This window comes from Henckelia pumila, chromosome 1, assembly GCF_033568475.1.
Source record: "Henckelia pumila isolate YLH828 chromosome 1, ASM3356847v2, whole genome shotgun sequence".
NCBI classification, from domain to species: Eukaryota; Viridiplantae; Streptophyta; class Magnoliopsida; order Lamiales; family Gesneriaceae; genus Henckelia; species Henckelia pumila.
In genome coordinates, this window is record NC_133120.1 from 111,422,821 (window position 1) to 111,443,036 (window position 20,216).

The 20,216-nt window shown below is 34.2% G+C and overlaps 1 pseudogene; it reads right to left on the bottom strand.

The window, feature by feature from the left end:
- Positions 1 to 15,956: 15,956 nt before the first annotated feature.
- Positions 15,957 to 17,254, bottom strand: LOC140876077 (F-box/LRR-repeat protein 4-like; annotated as a pseudogene).
- Between the last annotated feature and the right edge of the window lie 2,962 nt (positions 17,255 to 20,216).

The window sequence follows — 20,216 nt, forward strand, 5'->3', positions numbered from 1 at the left end:
TCTACACTAAGATATTGTTGGCAGGGACGGAGCCTGAAAAATCAAATAAGGGGGGCGAGATGAACAAACACATATATTTCGAAAAAAAGATAATTATAGGACAAAATATTACTTCAACACAATAAAAAATCTTCAAAAAAATAAACAACTTATATAAAAAATAGAACTTCAATGTACAATTGTCAAAATTTTCGATACCTCATCCATTGACTGATCATTCATAGCAATCAAACCTACAAAACGAAACAAAAAATTATTACTTTAATCTTATAATACAAATAATATAATAAAAAATAGATAGCTTCCCACTTGTTTTCTTCTTTTTTATCGGTTTGTCTTCTCACGTTTTTAGTTAATTTTTATTTTATTTCTTTTAATTTTTTTAATCTTTATCTACGAAATAATATTTTAATTTTAAAAGAAAAAATAACTCAAAATCCCCACCACCGACTCCCTCTACCCCACTAGTGGGGTAGTTGGGATGCATTAATTACCCTTACGATCGAGTCGTGATATTAAGATGTCATACTTTTTAAAATATTTGAATTGTATCGTTATCAACAGTTATTCATTTTCACAAAGTGAAGAAACTATGATCCTATTTTTAGGAAAAAAATATATATATAACAAGTCTAATTTATAAAAGAAAAAATTCCATATATCACCCTTGTGAAATTCCGTGTTAGCTAATAACGCCCTGTGAAAATTTTTTAAGCTAATAACCCCCTGTGATTCTAGATTTGTAGCATACACACCCTTTTCAGCTAAAAAATGGCGAAAATACCCCTACATAAAATAAATGATAAATTAAATAGTTCATAAAAGTCGGTGGCATTTTCGTCATTTTTTAGCCAGAAGGGGTGTGTATGCTACAAATCTAAAATCACAGGGGGTTATTAGCTTAAAAAATTTTCACAGGGGGTTATTAGCTAACACGAGATTTCACAAGAGTGATATATGCAATTTTCCCTTTATAAAATAATGTGTAATGTGCAGATTTTTTTTTCTTCTATTTATTTTTTTTCTAATTTATTTATTCTTCATTGGAGAATCATTTTGAGGCTGAAATCCATATCATTAAATACATACATGGCCCACGTGAGCCCATGAACAATTCATGATCCAAAGTTTAATTAGGTGTAGTAGAACCCACATATCTTGTCCCCTGTAGTGGACTCATTTCGGTTATTAGACCCCTCCAACTCTTGCGACTTGATTGGATAGGCAATTAAAAACGATGTCCGGCCAGTAACCATCAAAACACCACTTCAAATTGTGCCAGACTTTAATTGATCACATATTTTTGTTTTATTTTTTAGTCAAATTTTACAATGCTCAGTCATAAATTATTGTGTTATATACGCACGCGCCCACACACATATAGAGTTTTGTTATGCTGCCCACCTTCATGCCCACCTATGAGGTGGCACTCATTCATTGGATGAACCATTTGTATATGATTAATCTCATCCAATGGATGAGTGCCACCTTATAGGTGGGCATGAAGGTGGGCACGGCAGGTGGGTAGTATAGCAAAACTCATATCGGGATTCATGTCCACCTATGAGGTGGCACTCATCCATTGGATGAACCATATATATATATATATATATATATATATATATATATATATATATATGTGTGTGTGTGTGTGTGTGATTTATCATGTATATTTCATACATCTTTTATACGTCTTTTCAACAACGGATCCAGAAAATAGAGTTAGGTTGAGCTTGAACTTAATCAATAATTATATATTATAAAACAAAGTCATTATATTGTACTACTTATAAAAAAATAGAAAAATTGTGTTTCTGGTCATATATGTTAGTCTGTTAGGATTTTGATCTTTATATTGTCAAATTTTAATTTTAGTCTGTTATTTTTGTTTTTTTTTCTTTTTGCAACTTTCATCTTTCTTTCGACTTGGTTCTAACATGAAAACAATGTAGTACTGGTATAACACCGAAGTATATAGTGTCTCACATTAGCATTTCCAATAAAAAAAAAGACTTAAAAAAAATTGTGTGACTAAAACTGAAATTCGATAACATAGAGAATCAAAATAATAAAATGACAAATTTACAGGAACAAAATGTAATTTTACTCCCAAAAATAAAGTTGTGCTCTAGAATTTAAAAAAAATGGGCTAGGCTTTCGATGTCAAAAGTATATTTTTGTGGGGCCTTCGGGTTGCTAATCTCAACTTAAGACAATTAACGATTAATAAACAATTAATCGAGTCAATTTAAACATAATCAAACCAAGAGCTAATTTTTTTAAAAAAAAAAATTGACCCTGCGCTCGATCGGACAAACTCATGCGATCGAGCGCATATAAAAGTTGAAACTTTCTGTTTTTCAATTCCAGGCTGCGCTCGATCGCACGTACTCACACGATCGAGCGAGCTCCAAATTCCATTTCTCTATTTTTGAAAATCACAAGCTGCGCTCGATCGGACGTACTCATGCGATCGAGCGCGCGAGCTCTGTTCAAAATTCTGCAGAATTTCTGTTGCTGTCAACTATGCAAACTCAATCCAAAATAATCAAAAACCAACTCAAATCATGGTTTATAAAATCTGTAACATGCATATATACATGTAGTAAGTTCCTAGCATCAAACCATGCGATTATTACATCAAACTAGTCGTTAAAAAAAAACAATAAACTACACAACTATCGTAATTCTCAAAAGTGTACTTCAAACACAAATATGATATCATGTTTGATGTTTCTAAACAGTCTACAACCCGAGTCCTCACATGTTAGACTCTCTCCCAGCTGTCAATGACGTCGATGATCAGCTCTTGCCCTCTATGTTGTCATGCACACATACAAAACAAGACAACAGCCGGATAAACTCCGGTGAGAAACAATTCTCAGTATAACCAACATATATAGAAAGCGTTAAATAAATCATATCGACTCTATTTAAAACTCGACTCAACAAATAAAGTAATTAACGCTTCGCATAAGAACTGATTCATATAACTTCGAGGCCATCAAGATTCATAAATGATCTTGACATGGATATCCATCTAACGAGTTCGTAACCGACTCGCGAATAAGGTTAACATCAACTTTGGCATAGAATCAATTCAGTATAACATCATATCAACTCAAATTTAAAGATCCACTACCTGATATGGATCGACAACATCACAATCAAATCAAAAACATAAATAAATATGTGGTTTTTGCGGGCCAACTCAAGAATAGTCGTTCTTGAGTTTCAAAATCCCTAATTCGCGATGTCGTCATTATACCTTCGTTTAACTCGATTTTGAACTCTTCAAATCTGAAAGATACAATCAAATACACAAATATCAAACTTCATTCCAATCTATCGTATCAAAATCGAGTCGAAAACATCACAAGATCGTCAATCAAACTCATTTCAAACCTCAATCCAACTTCTTCGGTACAAAGTTGACGTCTTGATTCGTTGGCCTTTCAAACTCAACTGAAACTGAAGAATAAAAATTCTATAACATTCATATCATCTAAATAACAACTTCAGCTCAGATATATACCATCACAACAGTCTAAAAACTAAATTCAACGGCGTAGTGATTGAAAATCGGTAACCGACGTAATCCCGAAATCATTTCTAATCATTCAAATCATCGGACATCATATATCAACTGAATTCATCACCATAAACATCATATCAGCTGCTATAATGCTCAAGATACATGCTAGAGGTCATAAACAAAACATTCAATCATCCAACTTCAATCCGGTGTCGCATATACAATCGATAGAATGCTAAAAAAAATATGACAAAAGCATGAAATATAATCTCTGCTCAATAACTGATTTCGAAATCCATATAAAACATCATAATACTTACACGAGATCGAATCCCTCGTCGTAAGGATTCCAGAACAATTTACGGAATCGAAATCGGATAACCGGAGCAAAAGTTATAAGGATTTGAAGATCACAATTTCAAAGAAAAACAAAGGATCTCGACTTTTTGCTTAAAACTTCTGAATTCTCCACCATGATGCACGTGTACATGCTGAATCAACAATATAATCTGATAACTTTCAAGCATAATTGCAGTATAGTCCCTTAAGTCTTCAATATTTGCAATTTGGTCCTCGGCCCTTATTTTAATTCAATTTCAATCATAAATAATTTAAGAATATTAGAATTTAAATCAAAACTCTAAATATTCCCAAATTAAATATACTCGGATTAAAATCAAATTAAATTCGGATTAATTTTTAATTAATCCCGGGCTTTACATTTCTCCCCTACTAAGACATGAGTTCGTCCTCGAATTCATAAACAGTATAGATATGCAGTCTGTATGCTCATAAGAATAAAGAATAACTGAAAACTGAATAAGAACTCACATCAGTGGTATAAGTAAGGAAATCTCTGTCTCATGTCTTCTTCAACTTCCCACGTTGCTTCTTCAACTCCGTGTCGAATCCATTGAATCTTCACCAATGGAATGGTCTTCGTTCGGAGTTGTTTTGTCTTTCTATCGAGAATTTGAATAGGTTGCTCGAAATAGCTAAGAGTATCATCTAATTCAGCTTCATCAGATTGAATCACATAAGACGCATCAGATATATACTTCCTCAACATCGATACATGAAAGACATCATATATTTCAGATAAAGACATAGAAAGAGCGAGTCGATAAGCTAGATTGCCTATCTTTTCAAGAATCTCGTACGGTCCAATATACCTCGGAGATAATTTTCCTCGTTTGCCAAATCAAACGGTGCCTCTGAATGGTGAAATCTTCAAAAATACTCTATCTCCCTGATCAAAAGATAACGGCCGTCGTCGTACATTCGCATATCTAGTCTGTCAGTGTTGCGCTTGAAAGGGCCCGTGTCCTAATTTAATATTTAATGATCAAACAACCAGGATTAATTAATGTAAACAGCAAAAACGAGTTAAAAATTTGCGTTTTGGGCCTACAGAAAATTCGACATGACCTATTCGTAAATAGGACATCCCAAAAACCTGTACAACACAACCAGCAATATATACTCGAAAATAGAGTCACAACTCCAATTTACAAACCTATAGCCGCACTGGCCAGGACTAAATACATGCAGAGCCGGCAAGGCTCGATCACACAAATAACAATCCAAAACAAAGTCCAAAACTATCGATACAGATACACAGGACATCACCCCGGCAAATATAAAACTCGCTAAACTGATATATACATATATCTGGAAACTTGACTTCACACTCGACTCACTGGGTACCACTAGATGACGCTCCACCAGATGCGTCAAATCCCCCTGGATAACCTGCTATGGAATCACAAACAACCACAGCATAAAAAAAAAAACAGGGGTCGGACCCCAATACGACGAACTATAAAAATTACGAAAAATATAACTGACATGAATAAAATCAAGTACAATGCAATGAAATGCAATGTAATGCGTGATAGGTATCAATAGAATAAGGGATACCAAATGGAGTCCAAACGAAACGTATCACAATAATCTCAGTGGCCACCCGTGCCAGGAACGCAGCAGACCTCGAATCATCACTGCTAATCCATACACGTAGCATCGAAGGGTGACATGAGCGACCTGTCCAGCCTCATGCTGTCATCAGGAGTGTCGTACTTAGCATCGGAGGACGACAAGAGCTACCTGTCCGTGCCTCATGCTATCTCAAGAGTGCACTAAACAATGTCACTCGCTCCATGATGACTCAATACATCTCAAGAGATCAATATCAATAGCAATCAAAGGAGTCAAGGCTCAACGTGCTATGTAAAACTGCTAACATGCTTATTTGACGAATATCCCTTAATATTTTTAATAAAAATATATTTGAAATTTATTTTATTATATTAAATGAAAATAAGGATTATTCTCAATTCTGCACATTAACAATCAATGTAAATGAGTGAATGCAATCATATAATCCACATAAGCACATAAAGCACGTTATCACTCATTATAAAATACTTAATATCATTATATGTCATTATAGGCGTCGTAATATAAACAGCTCATACGTACCTCAACCAACACTTAATTTTCACAGAAAATATCTCAAGTATTTCTCGAATATTCCAATCCTGTGGCAAACCATTTTATATCATATTAAACCATCCTATCAATGACCATATATCGAATGTACGACGCTAAAAGTCGAATTACCTAAATATAAATAATCTGAAATTGTCCAGAATTAGTTAAAAAATCCTAAATTACTATAAGGCAATTCTAACACAGTTAAACATCTAAATAATGCTTTAAACAACTTAAAAATTCGAAAATCCTAACTTATATAAATCTGAAATTTCCAAAATTCCACAATTAAGTCTGGAAATTTTGTTCGTTACCTCAAATCCACGAAATTGTTGTTCCTACATCCAAAACACAACAATTATCAATTCCTTGAATCAAAATCCAATCGAAAATCACAGACTTTGAACTAAAAATCTGCTCACCCTAAACAACCTCTGAAATTGTGATTAAGGACTACAAATTAACCTCAAAACGTCCGTAAATCAAACACCACAAAAACTGATGAGGATTGCGGCGGTAATCGGCCGAAAAACGTGGACAGAGGGCGGCGGGTTTTCGAGTGTTGCGAGGAAACCTTACACAAGCGGTATCAAAAGATAGGTCTCATCACGAGGATTCCAAAACTATATTTACTTTTGAAATCCGGCCAAAAACAAAGAAGATACGAGCATTTAAAGCGACGGGAAAAGTTTGGAAAAGAAAAGAATGAAGAAGACGCAGATGGCGGTGGAAGATGACTTACGAGGAGAGAGAAACGGTGTAAAAGATAATATATATCATATATCTGTATATGGATATGTATTAGTTTAATGTGTGTTTTCTTTTATTCATTCGGGGTTAAAACTTGACCCGGTTTGAGTTATTTCAACTCTTGTGTGCTCTATAAATTAAATATGCATTTTAATATCGTCTATAAACCGATATTTAGTAATACATATTTTTAACACACGAATTAATTAATATAGTAAAATCGGGTCCTTACATTGCGCTGTTCTCATTCTTTGCTGTATCAGTTTCACCTTCTCAGTCATTTGTCTGATCATATCTGGCCCTAACTCAGGTACCTCAGAAACATCATCCCAATACAAAGGCGATCGACACTTCCTCCCATATAATGCTTCGAATGGTGTCATCTCTATACTCGTCTGATAACTGTTGTTATAAGAAAATTCCACAAGTGGTATAGAATTTTGCCATGTAACACCAAAATCAAGTACTACAGCTCTGAGCATATCCTCAAGCGTCTGAATAGTTCATTCAGATTGACTGTCAGTTTGAGGATGATAAGCAGTACTCAAATGTAATCGCGTACCTAGAGCTTCCTGTAGGCTATGCCAAAAGTGCGAAGTAAACCTCAGATCTCGGTCAGATACAATCGACTTTGGCACACCGTTTAGTTTTACCAATTCTCGAATATAGAGATCTGTCATTTGATCATGACGATAAGTCATTCGGTAAGGAATAAAGCACGCATATTTTGTCAATCTGTCGATGATCACCCAAACAACATCGCATCCTCGAGATGATCGTGGCAGCTTCGTTACAAAGTCCATGGAAATTTGATCTCATTTCCATTCAGGAATTGATGAACTCTGTAAAAGACCACCTGGTTTCTTCCTTTCAGCCTTCACCTGTTGGCAATTCAAATATTTGGATACAAATTCAGTCACGTCAGACTTCATTTGTTTCCACCAGTACTGACTCTTCAATTCGTTGTACATCTTTCTGCCTCCAGGATGAACACTGAAGCGACTGCAATGGGCTTCTTTCAAAATATTCTGTCTCAAGTCTGCAATATTGGGAACTATTCGGTTATTTACATACAAGATATCATCGTCACTAACCTTGTATTCAGACTGATGTCCTGATCGGATCATTTCAATTGATTTTTGTATATTCTGATCGGCTTTTTGCGCTTCTTTAATACGAATTAGAAATTCTGGCTCAGCACTGATTGCATAAACTCTCATCGGCCTTCTATCTGTCTCAAATACATACCCAAAAATACAACCATCCTCAATCAAATTAGATACACCTACAGTAGACAAGGATAGAGCACACACCTTTCTACTCAGGGCATCCGCTGCTGCATTAGATTTCCCCGGATAGTATTTGATTTCACAATCAAAATCCTTCAATAAATCAAGTCATCGTCGTTGTCTCATATTCAATTGTGAGAACAGATACTTCAGACTTTTGTGATCAGAAAATATTTCAAACTTCTCGCCGTATAAGTAATGTCTCCAGATCTTTAATGCAAAGACAATTGCAGCCAATTCCAGATCATGAATCGGATACCTAACTTCATGTGGTTTCAGTTGTCGAGAAGCATAAGCAACAACATGTCCTTTCTGCATTAAAATACATCCCAAACCCTGGTGAGAAGCATCACAATAAACAACAAAATCACCAGTACCTGTAGGGATTATTAAAGCCGGCGCTGTAGTCAATCTCTTCTTTAGTTCGATAAAACTCCTTTCACACGCCTCAGACCAAATAAACGGTGCATTCTTCTGTGTAAGCTGTGTAATAGGCTTCGCTATCAATGAAAAATCTCGAATGAATCGACGGTAATAACCAGCTAAGCCCATAAAACTTCAAATTTCTGGCATAGATGTCGGTCTCTGCCAACTAATCACAGCTTCAACCTTACTCGGATCAACTGAAATGTCATCTCCTGAAATTATATGACCAAGAAAAACAACTCTCTGCAACCAAAATTCACATTTGGATAACTTGGCATACAATTTCTCTTCTCTTAATGTTCTCAGTACAATTCGAAGATGATCAGCATGTTCACACAGATTCTTAGAGTATATCAAAATATCATCGATAAAGATAATCACAAAGTCGTCTAAATATCTTTGAAATACTCTATTCATCAATCCCATAAAAACTGCTGGTGCATTCGTTAGACCAAAAGGCATGACTATGAATTCATAATGTCCATACCTGGTTCTAAATGCAGTCTTAGGAATGTCCTCATCTCTGACCCTCAACTGATGATAACCGGATCGTAGATCAATCTTCGAATATACCGACGATCCCTGCAATTGATCAAATAAATCATCGATACGAGGTAAAGGATAACGATTCTTTAACGTTGCTTTGTTCAATTGCCGGTAGTCAATACATAATCTCATCGATCCGTCCTTCTTTCTTACAAATAATACTGGAGCACCCCATGGGGAAACACTTGGTCTAATATATCCTTTGGCCAACAAATCTTCCAGTTGATCTTTCAGTTCTTTCAATTCAATCGGTGTCATTCGATACGGTGCTTTCGATATCGGCTGTGTACCTGGCATTAATTCAATACTGAAGTCTACCTCTCTGTACGGTGGCAATCCCGAAATTTTTTCAGTGAATACATCTGCAAACTCATTCACCACTGGTAAATCAGTCAATTTTGGACTAGTCTTCAGCACATCAACTGCATAGATCAGAAATCCTTCTGCCCCTTTCTGTAACAAGTCAGTCATAGAAAGAACAGATATCAAAGGAATTCTGACTCGTGATCCTTTACCATAGAATTTCCATTCGTCAGTCATATCAGGTCTGAACTTCACAAACTTTTGAAAACAGTCAACTGTAGCTCTGTACTTGGTTAACATATCAATACCAATTATACAGTCAAAATCAGATAAACCAAGAACGATGCAGTCAAGCTCAACTTCATTATCTTCATACTGTAGTATACAGTTTCTGACAGACTTCACTGATACTATACATTTTCCCAACGGTGAAGATATAGACACGACAATAGTTAATGGTTCAACAGGTAATGAATGCAATGCAACAAACTGCTCGGAAATGAAAGTATGCGACGCACCAGTATCAAATAAAACATACGCAGGATAACCAGAAAGAGAACAGTTACCTGCAATCACATCATCTGATGCCGCTTGTGCTTGATCCTCTGTCAATGCAAACACTCGTGCTTGTTGCCTTGGAGGTTGATTCACTGTCTGACCTCCTCCTCTTCCTTGTGCTGCAGGCTGTGGTTGGAAAGAGTGTACTAAAGTTACTTGTCTATCATTCTAAGCTACTGGTCTAGACGATCCAGTACCCTGAGCACCTTCAGAACCTCGTTGTGGACAGACTCTCGCAAAGTGTCTCATCTTGTTGCAAATGTGGCAACTTCCAAACACACCTCAGCATTGTTCATTGGTATGTCGACCACCACACTTGGTGCAATAAACATCAGAAGTAACAGACTTCTGTCCACCCCTGAACTGTTTGGATCCACTTGAACTCGAAGAGCTACCACCAGAGCATTTAAACTGTTTGCCTTTGCCCTTAAAGAAATTCTTCTTTCCACTGCTACTACCTCCCGCATCAAATCGAGGTGGTGGTGGAATCTGCGGCTGCTCTTGCGGCTTTCCCACTGGCTGTGGCACAAACTGTGCTTCTCGTTGTCTCAGTATCCCTTCTTCAGCTCCCTTTGCACGATTTAGAGCATCGGCAAAGGTATTCGGTCTTCCCGAATTTACAAGTGTGGACACATCAGGGTTCAAGCCATTGATGAATTGATTGGCTTGAGCTTCATCACTAACAGCAATATGTGGAGCAAACTTCAACAGGCTAGTGAACTTTGCAACATATTCCTCGATATTTAACTGTCCCTGTTGCAAACTTGCAAACACTGCTCCTTTGTCCTTGCGATAAGACACAGGAAAGAAACGCTGATAGAAAGCAGTTCGAAATATAGACCAGGTAATAACAGTACCTTGATTTTCCAACGCTCTCTTCATCGCTATCCACCAACTTTTGGCGAGGCCATGTAGTTGATGAATCACAAGTCTGACATGACGATCATATATATAGTCGAGGGACTCGAATAACTGCTCAATATCTTCCAACCAATTCTCACATTCTACAGCATTCTCAGTTCCTTGCAATTTCGGTGGTTTGAATGACTGAAATCGTTTCAGAAGTTTCTCCATCGGATTAGCATCACTAAACTCATCAGTAGAAGTACTACCCTGTCCATGTTCAGTTGTTGTCTGTGGGACCTATGCAGCATTTGTCTGTTCTGGTTCATTCACTGCCAATGGTTGTCTAACCCTCGGTGCTGGTCGGGGAGGCATATCTGATAATCAAATAGATTAGTGCACAGTTCATCATATCATAACACATTTCTATTTCAGTTCCTCCTCTGATTAGCACAATTATGCCTTCTCAAGAGATCGAGTTCTGATTCATACTCATTCAATACATGCTATTACTTCAATCAGATAATCAGATAGCATGTAATTCAAAACACTGTACGGAATATTCTTCGCAATTATCACAACATCATGTGACAATGTAACATCTGTAATCAAGGAATCATATACCATACCAGTATAAAAACAATAAATAAATCAGAATAGAAGACTCGATCTACCCCGCTCATCTATTCTCAGTCCGAGAAACTTAAGCTCTGATACCACCTGTTGTGGGGCCCTAGGGTTGCTAATCTCAACTTAGGGCAATTAACGATTAATAAACAATTAATCGAGTCAATTTAAACATAATCAAACCAAGAGCTAATTTTTTTAAAAAAAAAAATTGACCCTGCGCTCGATCGGACAAACTCATGCGATCGAGCGCACATAAAAGTTGAAACTTTCTGTTTTTCAATTCCAGGCTGCGCTCGATCGCACGTACTCACACGATCGAGCGAGCTCCAAATTCCATTTCTCTATTTTTGAAAATCACAAGCTGCGCTCGATCGGACGTACTCATGCGATCGAGCGCGCGAGCTCTGTTCAAAATTCTGCAGAATTTCTGTTGCTGTCAACTATGCAAACTCAATCCAAAATAATCAAAAACCAACTCAAATCATGGTTTATAAAATCTGTAACATGCATATATACATGTAGTAAGTTCCTAGCATCAAACCATGCGATTATTACATCAAACTAGTCGTTAAAAAAAACAATAAACTACACAACTATCGTAATTCTCAAAAGTGTACTTCAAACACAAATATGATATCATGTTTGATGTTTCTAAACAGTCTACAACCCGAGTCCTCACATGTTAGACTCTCTCCCAGCTGTCAATGACGTCGATGATCAGCTCCTGCCCTCTCTATTGTCAAGCACACATACAAAACAAGACAACAGCCGGATAAAATCCGGTGAGAAACAATTCTCAGTATAACCAACATATATAGAAAGCGTTAAATAAATCATATCGACTCTATTTAAAACTCGACTCAACAAATAGAGTAATTAACGCTTCGCATAAGAACTGATTCATATAACTTCGAGGCCATCAAGATTCATAAATGATCTTGACATAGATATCCATCTAACGAGTTCGTAACCAACTCGCAAATAAGGTTAACAGCAACCTTGGCATAGAATCAATTCAGTATAGCATCATATCAACTCAAATTTAAAGATCCACTACCTGAGATGGATCAACAACATCACAATCAAATCAAAAACATAAATAAATATGTGGTTTTTGCGGGCCAACTCAAGAATAGTCGTTCTTGAGTTTCAAAGTCCCTAATTCGCGATGTCGTCATTATACCTTCGTTTAACTCGATTCTGAACTCTTCAAATCTGAAAGATACAATCAAATACATAAATATCAAACTTCATTCCAATCTATCGTACCAAAATCGAGTCGAAAACATCACAAGATCGTCAATCAAACTCATTTCAAACCTCAATCCAACTTCTTCGGTACAAAGTTGACGTCTTGATTCGTTGGCCTTCCAAACTCAACTGAAACTGAAGAATAAAAATGCTATAACATTCATATCATCTAAATAACAACTTCAGCTCAGATATATACCATCACAACAGTCTAACATTCAATTCAACGGCGTAGCGATTGAAAATCGGTAACCGACGTAATCCCGAAATCATTTCTAATCATTCAAATCATTCGGACATCATATATCAACTGAATTCATCACCCTAAACATCATATCAGTTGTTATAATTCTCAAGATACATGCTAGAGGTCATAAACAAAACATTCAATCATCCAACTTCAATCCTGTGTCGCATATACAATCGATAGAATGCTAAAAAAAATATGACAAAAGCATGAAATCTGATCTCTGCTCAATAACTGATTTCAAAATCCATATAAAACATTATAATACTTATACGAGATCGAAGCCCTCGTCGTAAGGATTCCAGAACAATTTACGGAATCGAAATCGGATAACCGGAGCAAAAGTTATAAAGATTTGAAGATCACAATTTCAAAAGAAAACAAAGGATCTCGACTTTCTGCTTAAAACTTCTGAATTCTCCACAATGATGCACGTGTACATGCTGAAGTAACAATATAATCTAATAACTTTCAAGCATAATTGCAGTATAGTCCCTTAAGTCTTCAATATTTGCAATTTGGTCATCGGCCCTTATTTTAATTCAATTTCAATACTAAATAATTTAAGAATATTAGAATTTAAATCAAAACTCTAAATATTCTCAAATTAAATATACTCGGATTAAAATCAAATTAAATTCGAATTAATTTTTAATTAATCCCGGGCCTTACAATTTTGTTAGATTAAATAAAAACAATTTATATATGTAATTAAAAAAAATTTGATGTACTGACCTAAACTAGATCCGTCATTGCGTCTTTCATTGTCTTAAATAATCATACAACCAGTGTTTTAAAATTTTGAGTTTATCATTCTCTTCTCATAATTACATTGATAAAAGTGAATAATGAAATATTAAATCAGGTTACATGTTTTAGAAAATAATAATAATAATTTAGTTACGATACTAATTTCTTTTTTAAAAAAATAATACATACAATGTGTCACATGCATATATGTTGATTTCAACTTATTTGAAGCATCATTAATCCCATGTAATTTCTACGTTTGTCTGTCGATGGTGTGATAATACATGTGGAAGTACTGATTGCATATCTTGGCATTTTGTTGACAACAAATGCCTCAAAATATTTGTAGTCCAGTCATAAATTGGTATCGACGAGCTAGAATAGTATTTTATTGTTTATTTTTATAAAAAAATTTTATTCGTTTGTTTATTTTTATTTTGAAATTTAAAGGGTTGTGCATGTTTTTTAAAAGATGAAATCTAATTTTATACTGAATCATGGGTATATGACGGATATCATTGACTAATTAAATTCAAAGGAGAATCAAATAGCACATGCGTGTGATCATTTTGGACATGGAAGGTGTTTCATGCCTTAATTTTTTTTTTTTAATTATAATAATTCTAAGTTTCAAACAAAAAATTTTCTCTAAGTGAGTATAAGTAAAAAAGGAAAAAAAGAAATTGAAAATTACACAATATACAAGTCCTTAATTAACAAGAGAAAAAGGGTGTTGCATAATAACAAGTGACCTATAAGTTTGGACGTCGCTTGTTGGTCCCCAACTAGGGATGTTAATGGGGCGGGTATGGGGTGGGTTTAGCCAAACTCGAGACCCGTCCCATTAACAAAATATGAATCCATTACCCGCCCCACCACATTTAAATATTCTTTGGACCCGCCCCACCCCATATCTGAAATGGGGCGGGTTGGACCCGTTAGACCCATGAGACCCACAAATTTATTAAAATTAAAAACAAATCTGGTTGTATGAGGTAGTCGAAAGGAAATTAAAATAAAACCTTAAAATTAATATTTCGAGTATTATATGCAAAATAAAACATTAAATTACTTATCGATTAAAATTGAATATGAAACTTGTATCATAACAGTGGATGTAGGTGGTGGTCGAAGGTTAGGAAGTCACCGGAAGATAGACAAATGTCAAAAGGTAGGTAGACATTGACCAGCTGTAGCATATGTTTAATTAAAAACATGATAAAAACCTATAATTTTTTATATGTATATATTATATGGAGCGGGTCTTATAAAACCCATTATCCGCCCCATACCCTCTCGGGTCTGAAAAAATGGATCCAAGACCCGCCCCAAGACCCATTTAGTGGACCCAAACCCTCCCCACATGGGACGGGTTCATTGCGGGTTCGGGTACAACCCGGACCCATTGACATCCCTATCCCCAAAAAGTAAAACAGTTCGTGTAGGGAAGAGGGCATTGGACTACAACAGCTGGCGGCACACGAGATATACCCACTTATATTTTCGTCTATTTCTTTCTTTCTTTTTCTTTTTTTTTCCCTCCGATCGTCCCAAAAATATAATTCAATTTTCATATTTATTAAAAGTTTATCTTGTTTTTACTAATATAATCCTATTAGCTAGGTATTGAAAAACGATATTTTTTTAAAAAAAAAAAAAAAAAAACTTGTACTGATGGCGTATGTGTGTCTCTGCGACCGTAGGTAATTGCTATTCCGAGTGGGTCTTAACTGTCGACATAGAGAAGAGATATATCCTTATGAATACAAAATGACTCGATCATCAAACTTATAAGGTACTAAATTATAATGTGGATGAAAAGATTAGAAATGGAGAAGAAAGGTCACAAGATGCAATTCCATGCTAGTCTTCTCAAATGGAAAATTTGCATTTCCATAATTTTCTCCCGAAATCTCGAAAACTCGTGGGCCTTAACTTGGACCAAGTTATGACCCAATCAAGTATCTGTTAATATCGAATGGATCCACTGATAATAGCTTAATGTCTGAAATATGATTGGGCTTCCTTATCATATAGTCAAAAAGAGCCCATCAACTAAGGAATCCATCAAATTTCATAATCCACTCAACCAAATTCAATTTAAATCTATAAGGTCTCGTCTATGGATCAAGCAGTGCCTAAACGTAGGAGAAATGTAAGAACCAGCGTTACAGAAGAATCCATGTGGCAAATTCTGGGAAATATCCATAACAATCATGCAATCCAAAAAGAAAATGGGTGAATTCATTTCCATGAGAAGCAAAATAAAGTCATCATAAAATTGAATGGATCGAGCATACTACAAGAATTCCACCATTCCATATAGTCAAATTATCAACAATCAGCATGATATTGTTCAAGTACATGTAAGTGTGAACAGTGTCTCGTCCAAATCTTTGCCATCTACTTTTCGTGCTAAATTCTGTGATTTGTATTATAGAATTTGAAATGTATCATTGTAACTATATGTAACTAAGATAATCGCAGCTTCGTCTGCTGATACAGCCTAAAATGTAACATCGTAACTAAAAGTAACAAAGAATTTGAAATGACTTTGGTCATTCATAACCTCCACTCTAGTTCGCATCGCATTCCCAATATGTTTTCTTGCACAGAGATTGGAATCCTCCTTCTGAGTCTTATGTCAAGAATTCTAAATATGGACACCCTAGCACCAACTGTTCAAGATCATCGCCATTCATAACACGGTCACTGTTAGCCAAAACAAGCTGGTGCAGAGAACCATGGCCCTGATAAAGCAAGAATCCCAGTCCCGGATACCAATTCGCAGCCTGTCAAATCTAACTTCTTGCATTTTTCAGACGGTGCAAATAAGGTAGCATCAGTTATGTTCACCAACCAAGACAAATTCAATATCCTTAAAGCAAACATGGCTGCCAGGGCATCCTGCAAACAACACATTCTTCAAATGACTCAAGCCGGAATCGGTCATTCGATCACACCCAGCACGATTCAATGTTTTTAAAGTCCTACACAAAGACCCTTCTGCCAAGAAAGCAAAACCCTTATCTGTTATCCTCCAACAGTCCTGTAAATTCAGATATTCCAATGAATTCAAACCCTTAAATGATTCGAGTGCCTTATCAAAAACCCTACACCACCCCAAATCAAGAATCCTCAAATTTCTCGAAAACTCAACTAATGAAGCAACCCCAAGACTCCCAAATCCTTTTCTCTTCCTCAACATAACAATTCTCAAATCGGAACACCTTTCAGCAAAATCACGAAGGCCCTCATCGCCAAAATCTTGAAAATCGACATTTAGGCACCTCGAATCCCCCTCTTATTTTGACGAAGTTCTTGGACTCTTGAACACGTAGCGGTCAGAAATCAGATCAAAGAATCAGTGATTATAGATGATGCCTGGAATCGGAGTATATTCGGAAATCTGGGCAAGAACTTGGGGAGAACTCGTATGCTAGATCTTTGGGCTCACTCAACCCTTAACCATTGTTTGCAAACTAGAGAGAGAGATTCTCTGTGAATTGGGTCATTGATCTTATGGAGAATTATGGCTAGAACATCATCGCCAAGCCTCTCCATTCTATCGGTTTATCTGCCAGTTTCGCTACAATGGAGGTGTGATTGAGCTACAAGGGAACTTAAAATGGAGTCAGCCAATGATCTATTGGCATAGTGGTCAGATTGAGGCCTCGACACGAGGTCGATTTGGTTTGATTTTTGTTGATTGTGGATTAGTTTTTTAATTTATTTAGGTTGATTTAGTTATTTTTTTCAAAACAAACATGTTCCAAGTTTATGTTTATGTCTCAATGATTGTTGGAATAATTTTATTCTTTAATGTTATAATTTGTTATAATTTGGTATCCAATGTAATAAAAAAAATCAGAGGAGTCATATTTGAACAATCAACTTAAACAATCAAGTTACCTTTAACCTAAATTGATAAATTACTATAAATTGACATATATTGTAAATTGTATAATTGTTACGTAATCAAATTGTTAAGTAATCAAATTAAACAATCAAGTTTACCTTTAACCTAAATTACAAGTCCAACTACGATTTTTTTTTTAAATTTTAGTCCAACTATCATTATTAAAAGCAGCAAGGCACACAAATTTATTTTCAAGTTCATTTTAATGTCTAATGTTTAAATTTTTAATGTCTAGTTTTTAAATTATTATATTTAATTAAAATAAAATTATGATAAATCGTTATCAACTCAAATTATAGAACAATATATATTAACGGAGTCCGATGATATTATTTTTAGATTGTTGAAGCAAACATAAACATCATTATATTTTTTTAAATCTAATATAGTTCTGTTGGAATTTGTAAATAAATTGTTTAATATTACATTTTTTAGATATTGAACAAAGTAAAAACGAGTCTCCACGAATAATTTTTTTTAAAAAAAAAAACACTCATTCTTTGTCTTGATTTGCGAGCTTCTACAATGGTCTAAAATATCTGCTGCTCTGCACTTAATTTAAGCATTTTTGGTAAATTTGTGAATTTTTTTTACTCGTTTTTTTAATTTAATTATAAATAAAAAATATTTATATCCTTATACTTCATCGATTAATTAAATATAATTTACCAGTATAAATTTATTTATTGACTGTGATTTTATTAAGAATATCAATTTTGTTTTAAAAACTGATAATACTTTAATATAGATAGGAAAATAAATATAACTTTATTATATATTTATTAATATTTTGAAATTTATTATATTTGGGTGCATGATATATTAATAATTAAAATAATATATTTGAAAATTTGTAAGAGGCTTATTTATTATAATTTTTAAATAGACATAAATTTATTTTTAAACTTTTATTTAATAAAATTACTTAAACAAATACATGTGCATTTAGTTGAATTTATTAAAAATAATTGAACTTAAAAGTAATTTTATTAAATGTTAAAATTGACTTTTTAACTGAATCATGTATCAATCAAAATATTTACTATAGTTCATTTATCAGTTTATCACTAAATTAATATTTCGAGTATAAAAATGAATTTTATTCTTATAAAAATTAGTGTTCAATTTCTTGCATCGGAAATTCATGTTCAGATTTTTCTTGACTTGATTTTTGTTTTAATATGCTATTTGTTTTGTCATTGTTTTTGTTTTATTTATAATTTTAATTTTTTTTCGATTTGACACTGATATAAAATCGATGTAGTGTTGATTTGACGCTAATATGTGTAACTACTCGTTACCACTAGACACTCCCAATAAAAAAATAAAACCTTCCAAACAAAAAAATATATATAGATCTACAATTAAATTTTAATAACATAAAAAACTAAAATCACAAAGTACAAAAGTACAAAATTACAACACCATATTCATGCCAATGATACATATTCATTTGCTCCTTTATTCATCCTACTATAGGTTTAGTTATGTTTTATTTTATTTCATGTTAATTGTTGCATTTCTCATGGTATAGCTTGCATGTTTAAGTGGTGAAATTCACATCTTACTGGCTGAGTTTAATCTCTCCATTTATTTTTTTTAGTTTATCGTTACTGTATGATATAGGCACCTCAGGCACGGCACTTGTAACTAATAAAGTTAGGTGCCTCATGAAAAATAAGCAGATCAATAAATCAAATTTCCGAATACAAAGCAAGTTCTCTGTCAATTCCTTTTTCAACATATATTACAAGTTTTTTTTTTTTTTTCGATTCCACTCAGAAACACCCAAATCCTCAAGTTAACGGTAGGGGTGGGATCGGGCTGGGACTTGTTCCGTAACCCCCTTATCTGATTTTTGTCCCGATAAGAATTGATATATTTTTTTTCTCCTGATCCTGCACCCAAAAAGTGTTGGGAACATTCGGATCCCGTCGGGTCGGAAGAGAGTAATCTCGAACAATATTTTTTTAAAAAAATTATATGATTTTTAAAAAAAAATTATAAAGAAACTCAAAGAATTTCTTAGTACATTACAAATAAATTAAAAGTTCAATGTATATAACCATTAACAACTAAAACATTTTCTTAGCACATTACAAATAAACTAAAACAACTATTTGATTAATACAATAAAAACATATAATTATTCATAATAATAAAAAAACAAAATAAAAATTTATAACTCAATTTTAATATTAAAAAATTAAGTATAAATATTAAAAAATAATTATATGGTAGATAACTATAAAAAATTAATATTAAAACAGAAAATTATTAAAAAAAAATTCTATTTTTTAATTAAAAATATTATTAAAAAATATTATTAATATATTCAGGTCGGGTCGGACATCCCGCCGGGTAGAATTGTCTATCTCGATCCCGATCTCGATCCCGAAATTGATGCGATCGTGATTTTTCTTTTAAAATCAGCTTTATCAATTAAAAACCATCTCAAATAATTTCAACTAGGAAGTGATTTTGATGGTTAAATTTTAGCCATCAATTTTTACTCTTAATTCCCAGGTTTTCTAAAAGTTGGAATTGATATGCACTGAACAATAATATTCACAACATCAAACACTCGAGATTTGTAATTCAATTTACAGTTCTTTAACGTTTTACAAAATATAAAAGACAGAGATGTGTTAACTGGAATATTTTCCCAGTTTGTGG